General features: G+C 48.9%; 1 protein-coding gene across 2 annotated transcripts in view; it reads left to right on the forward strand.

Moving 5' to 3' along the window:
* Positions 1 to 13,772, forward strand: part of LOC132246578 (uncharacterized protein T26G10.4-like) — a 35,451-nt gene that overhangs the window by 12,748 nt on the left and 8,931 nt on the right. The window contains exons 2-3 of one of the 2 annotated variants that reach the window (XM_059719847.1): positions 9,846 to 9,995; positions 12,475 to 12,571. The gene's annotated coding sequence lies outside the window, so the exon portion shown is untranslated. Of the gene's footprint in view, positions 1 to 9,515; positions 9,996 to 12,474; positions 12,572 to 13,772 lie in introns of those variants that run through there. The other variant, XM_059719848.1, reaches the window with a different exon arrangement.

Consider the following 13,772-nt stretch of genomic DNA (forward strand, 5'->3'; position numbering starts at 1 on the left):
TGCCTCCCTCTGCACAGATGGATGGGGCCCTGGCATGGCTTTGTTTAGAGCGATGTTTGAGCACCCCGTGGTTTGAGCACCCGTTTGTTTAGAGTTATGTTCTACCTGTGATGATCCAGGAAGTATGCAAGAGGCAAGGATTTTTTGGGTGTGATCACTTTTATTGGACCAACTGAATGGTTGGAATTAAGTTAGACAAGCTTTCAAACGCAAAACATTCTTTGTCAGTGTTTCAGAGCATTTGCTTAAAGCAGGTGTTGTCAACCTGGGGTATGCCTACCCCTGGAGGTAATTTGAAAGGTCCCAGGGAATGTACAGGGGCGGGCGCAGATGTAGCACACCTGCTGCCTCACAGGAGCAGGGCCAGGGCGGAGGGAGAGCAGGGCCCACAGAAGCTGCACTGCCGCTGCTCTGCCACTCACCGTGCCCCTGCTCTGTGTCTGACCGCTCGCCACCCCCACCTGCTCCGCATCCGGCTGCTCCCACCCCCCTGGGGGTACACTTTTTAAAAAGGGGGCTGCCGGGTGTACACTTACTAAAAAAAGGTTGAAAACTACTGGCTTAAAGTCACTATGTATCTGCTATTGTCTTTTGGATTTAATAAAGACATTTTAGTTGAGTTCCTGACATACTCAATCAAACTCTAACACAACATGCAGTGTTGTTCTGGCTTTTGAAGACTTTGACCAGAAACCTGTGCTTTTTTATTAATTGCTGATCATTTTACAGCTTTTAGAGAAAAAGGAAATTAGCTAAGCTCTTTCTGAGTAGTAAGATACTCTTATGTTTATTAAAAGCTTAATGAAATTTGGGACAATAACCAAATAATACCTTTAAAATATTTTTTTAAAGTTATGAATTTATATTAGGGGCGCATCGATAGAGATTTTTGCGGCCGATATCGATAGCTGATATTTAAGGAGGCATATTGGCTGATACTGATCTGGTTTCCGATACAGCTACCTCCAGCTGGTTAAGTCCGGTCTGGTGGAAGGGGAAGGCGAAGGAGAAGGGGAAGGGGCGTGGCGGGGGTGCAGATCAACATCGCCTGTGGTGAGGGAGGAGGCAGAGGGACGTGCTGCCCAGGCGCGGCGGAGGGGACGGAGCCACAGCTTGTGATGGGGGGCCGGCTGTCACTGCTGCTTGCAACCCGGGAAGGCACCAGGGGGACATGTGCCCCCCTGGATCTGTGTGGGATGGGGCAGGCTGCAGCCAGGACCGTGTGGGGCTCTTCTTGGTAGGGGCTAGGCTTGGAGTGGGTGCTGGCAGCGCTGGGAGGATGCTGCATCCAGCCCAAATTTTGCCAGGGCTCTGCTTCCAGCGCCACCACCGCCAGCCACTCAATGCAGCCCTGGCTCAATGCCCCACCTCCACCCACGCACCAGGAAAACCCGGGGCTGCGTTGGGCTGCTGGCAGCGGTGACACTGGGAGCACAGCGGTGGTGAAATTTGGGGTGGATGCAGCATCCTCCCAATGCCACCGGCGCCCTCTCCGAGCCCAGCCTCCACCGAGAAGAGCTCCACGCAGCCCCGGCTGCAGCCCACCCTGCCGTGCACAGATCCAAGGGGCACCCCCCCTGCCCATGCCCTCCCAGAGTGCAGGTAGCAGTGGGAGCCACCTCCCCCCACCACAAGCTGCAGCTCCCCCTCTCCACCCCGCCTGGACAGCACCTGCCCCTGCCCCTGCCCCCTCCATCACCAGCGAGAGCCTTGATCTGCCCCCCACATGCCGCTTCCCTCCCCTTCCACCACACCGGACTTGCCAGCTGAAGGCAGCTCTCCACGCGGCCAGATCTGCTTCTTGCTTCCTGAGAGCTGTGCTGTGACTGCGCACAGCACAGGCATTTATCAGCCAAATTATCAGCCCCATCGGGCCGATATCCGATACAGCGTATTTTCTTGGTACTGGTACCGATCCGATATGAGACCAAGGTATCAGCGCACCTCTAATTTATATGATCGCTCACAGTGCTGCTAAGTGGTGCAAATCAGAGGCTCTCTTATTGTACCTCTAGGCTTTCATATATGACTGCAAAGTTGCTAACTTTTCTTATATACAAAAAACTAGAACTCTGGGTTCCAAAATGATACCTTTTATTAGACCAACTGGAAAAAGGCAAGAAAACTGTCCTTTTCTGCAGGCTTTCGGGATCAAAGTCCCTTCATTAGGCTCTGGGAAAAGTGTAGATGGTACAAGATGGTAAAAAGGCCCCATGGGTAGGAAAGAAACTTCATTTTTGCAGAGAGGGAGCTGAAGATGGAAGGCCGTCCCTCTGGGTCCTTGAGAACGTCTTTGTGAGCTGTGCTGAGTAGCTCTTTGGTGTGTAGGAACTTTTCTTATAACCTTTCAAGTAAAAATGCGAACTAAACAGACACTTGGCTTGCATATTAACATCCTGTTTGTCAAAGTTGTAGTTCTTGTGCTGCTCTTTCTCCAAATTTTCCTCATAAAGATTTTTCATAATCAGCTATTAATTAGTACTGTGTTCCTCAGCTTTTTAGACTGAAGACCTGGCTTGGAAAATTCCAGGTCTTAGCTTCTACCTTTTTTTTTTTTACTACAGAAAAATAATGGCAATTTTTCTGTTGCAACCAACTCAGAAAAGCCAGGGCAGGTCAGAATGTCTTTAATATTGAATTCCTGCTGGAAATCTCTGACTACCTTATGAATATGGGGCCTACGTCGTTCACAGGGGCTTCCCCCGACTCTGCGATGCGAGTGCAGTGGTGGTCACCATTTTCACGGTGGCGCATGGCAGGCCCCCCCACACCTCTGGCTGAGGGGCCCTGGGAGCCCCAACCCATGGCCATCTCTCAATCTCCAGTGAGGGGCAGGGCTTCCAGGGCCCCTCAGCCAATTGGAGATGTGGGAGGGGCCTGTCATGCTCAGCAGAGAAAATCTCAGTCCAGCCTGCCCCTGCTTCCCCCCCACTCCCCCCAGGACCAGGGCTTCCAGCCCGTTTTCAGCTCCCTCCGTCCCCTCCCCACAGCCCTGCTTGCTGCCAGGGTTTCAGCTTGGGCTTTTTCACAAGGCACCTACCAAATTCATGGTTTCTGCGAAAATCTTGAATTTGGTAGACCCCTACTTCTGAATCCTAGTTTCCTGTCTGCCAGCACTAAGGGTGATTGTGTGGCACCCTATGGCTGCCTTTAGAGGAACTCAAGTCACCTTGGTGGAGAGTCACTGAATTAGAAGTTTTGGTATTTTGGCTTTCTTTAGCTATGGAGCTGTTGGGTTTCTCCCCCACAAAGTAAAGATGGCATAATGTGTTTCAGGACTGCTGCACAGTTTACCACTGAACCATATTTTTGTTTCATAGTATTCCCCCAAACTAAAAACCTGTAATGGTATAGCTATACCAAGATATGCTGATCAGGAATCAAGGACATTTTTAGTGAAGATTAGGGAATATTTTTAGGCCTTGTGTTTGGGGAAAGAAAAACAGTTTATCTTGTAAGATGCAGTTTTTCATTGGGACCTGAAGTGTCAGGTGTAGAAGTTTTAATTGAAATCAAATGTTCACTGCCTTAACGTCCCCTTCGTATTTGCCAGTATACGCTGATTACCCTTCTGATTGGCTATTGCAGCACATTGGCCAGTTCACTGCCTCTAATTATCTGTCAGTCTCCTCATCTCAGACTGTGATTTAAAACTGGAAATAACATGTTCTGAAGCTGCGGTAATGTCTAATAGTTAATTGTTCTGTATTAAGTATAATTCCTACCTTTGTCTTGGGAATGCAGTAATTGCCCTCTCCAGCCTGACAGTGCTTTTTTCTTGTCTGAAAAACTGTATTAAATAGAAGTTGGTAATTTTTATATAACCTGCAGCGTGCTAATGAAAATCTTTCGAGAGTGCTAGTGGCCTCTTCCCTCTACAGAGGACTGTATATTTTACCATGTAGAACTATTTTGTGCTTTTGTTTGCCATGACAATAAACTTGTGATTAGTAGGAACCAGGCTTTGGTGTTCATCTTTTGAGCTTCATATTCAAATAGCAGGTATTTCAGTTTGTGAAAAATGTTGATGTCTCTGGGTAAGCCTGCATGGTGCTTGAACTATTTTACTGCATTTCTTGTATCCTATAATGATAATTCCTCTTCACACCTAGTTCACAGTTTTCCTCTGTGCCTCCAAGCAGACTGTTTGCATTTACATGGAGTCAGAGGCAAGGATTTTTTGTGCGATCTTTAGTATAGTTGGGAGAGCTGTTGGACAAGGCTTTTTGGACTTGAGGAAAGACACTTGATGTCTGAAAGCTTATCTAACAGCTCTCACAACTATAGAGTTGGTCTGATGAAAGACATCACCAAAAAAATCATTGGTTCTCCTGCTGTTGGAATGATGTTGTAGCTGTGAGGATCCAGGAGGTATGTGAGAGACAAGGGTTTTTGTGGGTGATATCTTGAAGGATGCATTGCATTTGAAAGCTTGACTAATCTATTCCAGCCATGCAGTTGGTCTAATAAAAGATATCACCCACACCAATCCTTGCCTCTTGTACACTTCCTGGACCTCACAGCTACCTGAAGTATATAGGGTTTGGGTGTGTCTGCTTACTCTTAGGAAGACAAGAATGTATACCTACTCGTGTATGCTTAACTGTTAGTAATTACTCACATTCACTTTTGCTTTCAAGTAACAGTTCAAAAAAATCAGAATGTATTAGCTGAGAGACTGCTCATTGTCAAATAAGGACAAAAAATAATCTTGTATTTTAACTTTTTCCCCCTCCAGATATGTCAATTGACCAGTTTAATAGTGGATGGGATTCAGTTGTCCTTTTGGTGATACCAAGCATACATTAGGTTTGAGTGTAACCTCCTAAATACCTGTTGTGCTGTGCTCTTAATGAATAGCTCCACCAAGGTTTTGGTGTTAACAAGCAAGACTATTTTATCAACCTTTGTTAATTATAGAGTTCTGAAATTGTGCTCTGTCATGATTGATATTTTCAACTGTACATTTATTATTGATTGATGATTATTGATGATGTACTAGCAGTAAGATGCACCGATAAAGATGTTTTGGGCCAATACCGATGGCCGATTGTAGACCATTCATATTGGATGATACTGATCCAATTGCCAATATGCAGCCTGGTAGCTTGGAGAACAGCATTTGGCTGGGGGGTGAAGTCTGTGGGGGTGAAGGGGTGTTGGGAAGGAAAGAGGCACAGCGGGGCAGATTGAGGTCCTCCGCAGTGAGAGAGGGAGAGGGGCTGAGGCAGGGGCAGGCACTGCCCAGCTGAAGTGGGGCAGGACGTGAGATGGAGCCGCAGCTCGTCCGAGGGTGGCAGGGAGGGAAGGGGTGGCTCCCACTCCTGCACGTGTCCCCAGGGCGGGCTTGTGTCCCCCGGATCTGTGCGTGGGGTGAGGGCAGGCTGCTGCCGGGGGCTGGGCTGGGCTGGGGCTGCGCTCAGGCCAGGTGAGAAGGACAGTGGCGGCAGCAGCAGCATTGAAAGGGGTAGCTACGGGTGGGGGAGCTACAGCCACCCCATAATTTCCCATAGCCCCCCCTCCCAGCACTGTCACCTGCCATGCCCAAACAGAGCCACACTGGGAAGAGCTTGGTGCAGCTTCCAGCCCCCAGTGGCAGTGGCAGCAGCAGCCCAAGGATGCAGCTAATGAGGGGTTTGGGCTGGTGAGACAATGCACTGAGTTATTAGCTCTTTCGAGGGATTCTAGCTGTTCTCAGTGCAGTTCTGACAAGTCTGGAGTATTATGGTTATGCAAATTAGTATTTTAATCAATCTTTTGAAGTGTCCAAGGAGCTGCTTCAAAATTATGGATGTTTTCTGGTGTGAAAAATATCTGTTAAACTATTTAACTTTTTAACTGTGAATTGAAGGTTGTGGTTACTGTATATGTCCATTCTGATCTTTAAAAAAAATTAGAAACACAAAGTCTGTGAGAGACTTATTAGGTCTGCTGGACTACCTGGGACTATAGGGGGCAATTAAGGAAGAGAGAGGATTAAAAAGAAAACAACTTCTGCTCATCAGTTCTCATCCCAAAGGATGTCGAGGTTTCTGTTACTCCTTTTAGATAATATGGAGGAGATAAGTTTGGAGATTTTGGTGCAAGGAGATCCAGTGCTAGAATAAAGTGGTATATTAAAGACCATTAAATCACTAGTACCACGTAGCATTCATTCAGAAGCTGTAAAGAATGAAATGACTGAGCTTGTCTTGCATTTAAAAGCTTGTCTAACTTGATCTTAACTACAGTGGATCCAGTAAAAAATATCACCCTAAGAAACTCTTGCCTCTCTCCTAAGAAAAATACAGTCTCATTTAAATCACCTATTATAACAGAGGGTTGTAAACTATACCTTACTTTTAAAACAGGGCTGAATGGTGGTCCTGGCAATTATAAACCCATAATCCATAGGCCAGTGCTATCTTCAACTGTTTGAAGAAGTAAACAGATTAAAAAAGGGGGACAAGCCAGCGCAGCTTTTGTAAAGGGAAACAATTTGTCTCTAGTCTTTTTGATCATTTGAACAAAACTGGTGGATGAAACAGAAGTGGAAGAGTTCACAGAATCAGAGAAAATGAGGGTTGGAAGGGACCTCAGGAGGTCGTCTAGTCCGAGCCCCTCATGAGGTGCAACTCCAGTTGTGCTTTGGCCTTCCTGATTTCGTCCCTGCATGCCAAGCAGTACTGTTATGCTCCTTCCTAGTCATTGGTCCAACTTTCTACTTCTTGCACGCTGCCTTTTTGTGTTTTAGCGTGCTGAGAGTTCCCTGCTAAGCCGACCTGGTCATCTGCCATTCTTGCTAGTCTTTCTGCGCATTGAGATGGTTTATTCCTGTGCCCTCTGTCAGGTTTCTTTAAAATACAGCCAGCTCTCCTGGACTCCTTTTACTTTCAGATTGGCCTCCCAGGGGAGCCCGCCCATCAGCACTTCCTGAGTGAAGGGAAGTCTGCTTTTCTGAAGGGCGGGGCTCGTACCCTGCTGCCTGTCTGCCTCCTGATCCTGAACTCAGTCATCTCGTGGTTGGTGCTGCCCACGGTGCCATTCACTGATTGATTCCCCACCAATTCTTCTCAGTTTGTCAGCAGGAGGTCAGGAAGAGCATGGCCCCTACTTGGCCTCTGCACTGCTTGCACCAGGAGGTTGTCCCCAGCACTGTCCAACACTTTCCTGGTGTGCCTGTGCGCTGCTGTATTGCCTTCCCAGCAGATGTCGGGGATTGAAATCCCCCATGAGAACCGTGGCCTGCGATTGGTAAATCCGCTCGCTGTTTGAAGAAAGCCTCAGCTACCACTTCCTGCTGGTCTGGTGGTCTGTAGCAGACACCCACCATGACATCACTCGTGTTGCTCTTCCCTCTGACCCGAACCCAGAGACTTCCTACAGACCTAGCTCCAGTTTCAGACCGGAGCTTTGAGCCGTTGTACAGATACTTGTGCATGTGCAATTCCTCCTTCTCTCCTCCGCTGCCTGTCCTTCCTGAACAGTTTATATCCATCCATTGCAGTGCTCCAGCCATGCGAGCCGTCCCACCAAGTCTGTTATTCCAGTCATGTCATGGTTCTGTGACTGCAAGGACTTCCAAGTCTTATTGCTTATTTCCCAAGCTTCATGCATGTGTGTACAGACACCTGAGGACCTAGCTGATTGCTCTGCTTTCTCAGGAAGAATGAGAGGCTTTCCTTTTGCCTCATGTTCTTGCACTTCCTCCAGGTCACCTGCTTCCCCACTTACCTCAGGGCTTTGGTCTCCATCCTCCAGTGCACAGAGTTTAAATTTTAAAGCCTTCCTCACTATGTTAGTGAGCCCGTCTGCAAATATGTCGTTCCCTCTCTTCGTCCTGTGTCTCCCTAGCAATCCTTCTTGGAACAACTTCCCTTGGTTGAAGAAGCCAAAGCCCTGCTGGTGTCACTGTCTGTGTCGCCATGCATTGATCTGCAAGATGCGTCTGCTTCCGATCAGGCCCTTCCCTTTGACCAGCGGTATTGAGGAGAACACCACCCGAGTCCCCTTCCTCTTCACCCTGGCACCCAGAGCCCTGTAGTCACTTTTGATCTGCTCAAGGTCGCCCCTGGCAGTATCACGGGTGCCTACATGGATGAGCAGCATGGAGAGAGTTAGAGGGCTAGATGAGTGTGGGTAACTCCTCCGTGACAACTCAGGTCCAGGCTCCAGGGAAGCAGCAGAGCTCCCGAGACAACAGGTCAGGCTGGCGGACGGACGCCTCCTTCTCCTAGAGGAGGGAGTCTCCAACCACCCCCACCCTTCACTTCCTCTTGGTGGCAGTGGTCTTGACCCTCTCTCTCTTGGAAAGGCTTGGCCTGGCCTCTGCCACCGATGGAACATGCTCCTCCTCTGCTGCTGGGGCTTCATGTCTCTTCTCCAGGCAAACCGCTGCAGGTGGGCGTGAATATTTCTCCTTGCTGCAAGAGGTCACAAGCTTTCAGCTTCTGCCTTCCTTGGCGTTCAAGTCCTCTTCCTTCTCTAGTGCCGCCCTTGGCAGTCATTTCCCCACAGTAGAAGTATCCTCAAGCATCAAATTGATGAAGTTGTCATGGTGGAGGATGCTTTGGAGCCTCGCCACCTCCTCCTGTAGCTCTCTCGCCTGCTTCCCGAGGGGCACCACCTGAACGCGCGGCTCACATCACAGGCTCCCCCATCTCGCTGTCACTGAAAGGAACCTGCCAGCGGCAAACCCCGTGGGATAGATGGTGAGCGCTCCTGCCTGGGTGGACACCTCACAGGTAGGAGCCCAGAGAGAGCTGGCAGTGGCAGTGGCTCAGGGATTTTGATGTCTTCCAGCCGTGTTGCTGGGTTTCTTAATCTGCTCCCTCTCTCTGCTCGCCCCTCTTTCAACCAGACCTTTCCTAGCAAACTCCCTTGTAAACTGGCCTCTGTGCTGCTCCTTGGTCCCAAAAGCTTCCCTTTCCCCTGCTAACCCGCTTCCTCTCTCCAAGTTTACGGTGAAGGAAGGTGAGGGAGAGTTTCCAGATAAATTACCTAGCAAACGCCGCCTCCAACTTCCCTCTCACTCTGGACTCCAGTTAAGCAAGGAGCACAAGAACTGGTCTAATTGCTGTGTTTTACCTACTTACACTAAATAGATGTAGATTAGGTACTCTCAATTAAAGAAAGCTCCCCTTTAAAGAACGGGGGGCAAACTGACCTGTGAACTAACTTAAAAAAAATATTATTTCTATATATAAATACATAAATATCTGTGTAACTGTACCTCTAACACAGTGGTTCCCAAACTGTAGGTCACAACCCCAAACGGGCTTGAAACATCAGCGGGATGGGGTGGCAGGGGTGGGGGGCTACGGGTGGGGAGTGAGGGGTCATGCTGAGGAATGGGGCCATAAATGGATCGTGCTGAGGAAAAGTTTGGGAGGCACTGCTCTGACAGCCTGCCTTGTGACTGCTATGGTTCGCTTGACAGTCCAAACCACACTTTTACAGTTACACCACTCTTAGTCTTGTTACAAAGACTGTACTGTGCAGTGTACACACCTGTCACCATCACATTGAAACCTGCAAACTGATTTATGAACTGTTTGCAAACTGCCCCGTTCGCTGCCCCTGGTCACGCAGAGTCTCCTTTTCTCCCCTCCTGGGCCTTGTTAAGACTTTTGTCAGACAGAGGTAGCAGTCCCCCAGCTTGCAGCACTCCCAGCTCCTTAGAGCACGTGCCCAGACGTACAGGCAGCCCCAGCTCACGTTGCTTCCAGGAGTTCGGGTCAGGTGCCTGGCTCCTCTTCCCTCGTCTCCTTTGCCCTGTTTGCTGCCCCTGTTCACCTTGTTTCTCTCTACTGAGCCTTTCAATGTACCTCAGTCTAACGTTTATATTTAAATTCTCTTTTATTTAGAGCCCTTGCTTTCTGTAAGTGCCTTCGTTGCATCCCAAGAGGAAAGCTGCTGTGTCATTGAACCAGTTAGTCTCCAGCGTGCCACCCTGCCCAGATTTCTTCCAAGGAAGGAATAGTGGATGTGATCTCTGCAAAAAGAAAGCTTGTCTGGTAAAGAGCACTTTTCCTCTTTCAGTAGCTTTTGACATTAAAGCAAAGAACTCTCAATACCATATTTTATGTACTTTTGAAAAATGGTCTGTTTACTTCGTTCTGTCTGTGCGGGATATGCAGATTGAGGACTGTACTGTGTTATACACAGACATCTGCGACCCTGGGTAGAGTATGTAATGATGTAAACGTTACAGTCCACGTGCTTGCACAGAGCATTGCATGGAATCCACAGACCGTGTAATTCTCTGTATTTCTTCCCCCTTCCTTGCATCCCACTTTTTGACAGTGTCCTTCTGCTGGAGCTATGCTGGAAAACCTTGCAAACTTGCGTGTGCGTGTGTGTGTCCACACATGCTGCATGCAAAATCCTACACTTTGTTTAGTCTGCAGAACCTCTTCTGTTAGCTAATGCTCCAGGCTCTTCAAAGGTGTAGTGAGAGAGTAGCACTAGTAAGTACCTAAGGCAGAAAGCAAACAAGGGCTTTATCACTGGTCTTTAACTCCTATCAAAAGGGGAATGAGGGAGAAGTCATTTAAACATGAGGCTTGAATGAAAATTAGCATGGATTAGTCACAGTTGTCCCAGGAGTCCTGTTATCTCAGGTCACAGGTACTTATGGTAGGGAGTGGGGAACTTTACCTCTAGGATCGCCAAATGAAAGACTCTTGAGGGAGCGAAGAGGGGGAGGAAGAGTCCTGGGTCTGTTTTTAGCCAAAGGGAATTCCCCTTGAGGCATGGCAGGAGTAGTGTGTGTCTCCCTTTCTTTCCCAGTGGATGAGCTCCTGGGCAGTTCATGCATGGAGGAAGGATGACTCTCTAGCCTGTTCCCTGCAGGTAAATTGCAACAAATTGAACTGATTTGGAGAAACAAGTGGGTTAGGTCTGAGCAGCTTCCTTGTTTGGTAGTCAATTGGCTGAAGAGTGGTTGATGCTGATGTTACTTAATACTAGATTTACCCTTCTGTGGCCCCTGGCAGAGAGATCGGGGCATTCATCTTCCACTTTGCACAGGCTTGAGGGAACAACCTGGCTCCCATCTTAGTTTTGAATAAATTCATTGCTGAAAAATCAAATGTGCACATATCCCCTAAGGAACGTATCCATTCAAAGGCATGAAATATAAACGTATATTGTTACGTGCAAATGCTTTGCACAAGTACATTTGCTGGATGCATTTGGTATGTTCTTCAAACAAGTAGTATTGTTAGCTATTTAAATTCTTGACTCGTCTGTTAGGCTTGGGACAGAAATTACACACAAGCTGGTCTAAGAGATTGGAAACAGGTTTAGATCTGGAACACAACAGAAGGATGGTGCACATAAGCCACTTTCAAGATTGCCAAAACGGGTTTAAGATAAGCCTGGATGGATGTAGTATTAGACTGAACTGATTTAGATTAAACTGGTTTATTGTACTTCTGATCCAGACCCTCTCCAGATTCATATTAACACACAGTCCCCCAGCATCCCTGGACCTCTGCCAGCCTGCAAGGGAGAAACCACCTTTGCCCACATTTTTCTCCATTAAAAGACAATCCACTTTAAAAGTTTGTTGATCCATTTTTAAAATTTGTTCGTGACCCTTTCATAGGCACTTGTGACCCCCTTTTGAGACACAACCCACGAACTGAGAACCACTGCGGTAGAGCAGCAGGGTCGGTCGCGGAGCGCACTGCTGCGGAGCGGAGGGGCAGCGCAGCTCAACCCTGTGAGACGGATCCCACGTACCAGATCAGACCTCTTTGTGGGCCAGATTAAGCCTGTGGGCTGTAGATTGCCACCCCTCTTATAGCTCCTTTTCAGCTGGGGCTTTGTAGATGCTCCTGTTACGTTGTTTCTACATCGAAAGACTCATGCTAGGCAGGGTAGGCTTTCACCTCGTAGACTAAGTCAATCAGAGGTGCGTAAGCTTTTGTAAGCTAGCTCGCTTCACACCCCTTTCTTTTTCCTCCCTTCCCTACCCTTTGTTTTCCAGTAACTGCTCTCTGTTTAGAACCGCTGCTTCCTGAAACGTCTTGTTTTACAACACAGCCGTCCAATTTCTGAGTGGCTGGGGCTGCAGCCCCCCTATCCGCATGCTGTAGGGGCTGCATGCCCACCAGAGCCGCATCCTGCACAAGCTGAAAGGGGTCTGCAGGACCTCCCCAGCCACAGACTCCCTTGCACCAGGACTGTGCTGCCCTGCCTTGGCCCTAGTGCAGAAGCGGGGTGGGAGGTGCGGGGGGAGGTGGGCACGCAGGAAGCAGATGCTGGGCTAGGGAAGGGGATTTTGGTGGCAGCAGCAGCAGTGAAGTGATGGGGCAAGCAGAATCGAGACTGGGAGTGTGGGAGCTGCACGCAGCCCACAAGCTGCCAGTCGGATGGCCGTAACTGGTTGGCTTTCCATGGTTTACTCTCCTTATGTGCTGTCCCTATATTCATTTTAGTTCTCGTTCAGTTTTCCTTTTCTTACTCCCTTTTCGAAACATCTCCTAGGTTATGAAACAGAGGTCTGAATGGTCCTGACGGTAAAACAAGCGTATCTGTTAAGATGACTGCGGGGAAAGTATCCTGTTTTCATCTATGCAGCCTGGTGAGTTCCACGATTTACATTTGAAAAGTACCTCTTACAGCACATGTCCTTAGAGCTGATTTTTTTTATTATATGATAAGCTTTTCATGGCTTTTGCCTCTCCGATATGTGTGAAGTGGGCCTAGAATTTGGGGGAGATCGCATGTTTTTCTGTCGGCAAACCACAGAGCAGGTCAGCACTGCTATTTAGGACACCGTAACGTGTGACAAAGCATTCCCATTGACGTTACATGGTACTTAGTATTCCCAGCCCCACAACCATCGCTAGTTGTGCCATTGCATTGCTGCTGCGGCTGTTACATTTGTTAGCAGCAGCCCCTGAACTGACAAGCTCCACAAGTCTTCAAGGCTCCCAGAAGTCAGTTTCCGGACTGGTGTTATCACCGACAGTGCTGGGCATGGCTTACGGCGCTAGCAGTGCCGCGGTGCTTGCAGCGGGCATGCTGGCAGCCTCTTATCCCACGGAGGGCTCCTGACGGTCGGTCCGTTCCCGCTGGGGATTTAACGAGCCCTTTGTTGGCAGCGCGTTCCAAGACGGGCAGTTTTCCTGTGCGGGGGCAGCCTCCCGCATCCGTCCCGCGTCTCCCTGGATGAAGCAGGGCCGGGCAGAAGCCACGCGCTGCGGTTCGGAGGAGAGCAGTGCCGGGGGAGGGTTCAAGTCAGGATGTCGTCGTCACGCTGGGGCGTTTCTCAGCCTTCCTGCCGAGAGCGTCTCGTCTCCGCTTCCTGTGACCCGTCTCTTGGTGGAGTCACCAGCAGCCTGATTAAGGGGGGTTACAGCTTTCATTCAGAAGGCAGAAAAATGGAGCATTTCAAACCCCCGCCAGCATTGTCCTTCGCTTGAAATCCTGGGGAGAACTGGAGGAGGTGGGAGCAGAAGCTACGATTACACCTTGCAGTCACAAAGGCCGGGCAAGAGGCAGAGGGTTATAACATTGCAGTCACGCTTCACTGCGATGGGTATAAAGGCCTAGACATTTACAACACCACGCAAGGGGTGTTTGCAGACCCTGGTAACAAAACCCTGGCAGAGGTGCTTGCAGCATTCAAGAGAAATGAACCCAGAAAAAAACCCTGTTTTTGAAAGGTATCGGTTCTGGCAACTTAGCTACACGGAGGCTGCAGGCAGAGATGATTTTGTTACAGAGCTCAGAAGCAGTCTCCCTGGACGAAGCAGGGCCGGGGAGAAGCCACGCGCTGC

This window comes from Alligator mississippiensis, chromosome 16 (genome assembly GCF_030867095.1).
Source record: "Alligator mississippiensis isolate rAllMis1 chromosome 16, rAllMis1, whole genome shotgun sequence".
Classification (NCBI taxonomy): Eukaryota; Metazoa; Chordata; order Crocodylia; family Alligatoridae; genus Alligator; species Alligator mississippiensis.